Below are 894 nucleotides of genomic sequence, written 5' to 3' on the forward strand. Positions count from 1 at the left end.
TATTTGGTCAAATATGATCTAATTAGGAGATAATGATACATTTTAAGTTATTTATGGCTTTGTTGGAAAAAGTAGCCTGATACTATTTGCAAGTCATTTATTTGATTATATTTATTTCTTGATTAATTAATTTATTTGGAGGTACAGGCAAAAACTGCAATTTAACCCATTAATAACTGACTATATTATATTTATATATTATATTTAGTGTATTGAGGAAAAGCCCCACAGATTTTTTTCTGTTAGAGGAGGAAACACAAAGTCAACTGTGTAAACTGTCAACACATGTGGCTGCACATGACAAAATCAACAAATTTGATTTCACATATTTATCATGCTTTATTTGGTAGACAGTGGACTTTCTTTTAGAAACACAAAAAATAAGTTTAAAGACACAGTAGCTAACTTTTTGGTTTTTGGTCACACTCATGCCATCAGGAGCACTAGGAGGAGCCAGAGGAACCTGTGTTTTTTCCCACAGATCTGTAGGCTATATGATATGACAAAAAGTTATATTTTGTAAAAAATACCTACTGCAGCTTTAACATCCATTTGACATGTTAAATTTCAGATTTACACTGGATGAAGGCCAATATTATTAAAAATATAGTTGTTCTAAATCCAATGATACAGCCATTTCTGTATCACACTATATTATGTTACTCATTGTATCCCATAGGAATTATATTTAAACATTATAAAATGTCTGTACATTGCCAACACTGGACCAAGAAAATAAGTATTTTTCCTTAATGAATCTTTATTGTAACAGACCACAAAATGTGAGTATCAAAAACGATGATGGTCTAAAATTCCTAACTTCTTGTTCCATGGGTTTTCATAGAAAACACAAAAAATAAATAATACAATTCCACTTTGGACATTAATGGGTTA

This window comes from Morone saxatilis, unplaced genomic scaffold, assembly GCF_004916995.1.
Source record: "Morone saxatilis isolate NCDOM2014 unplaced genomic scaffold, NCSU_SB_2.0 Contig23, whole genome shotgun sequence".
NCBI lineage: Eukaryota > Metazoa > Chordata > Actinopteri > Moronidae > Morone > Morone saxatilis.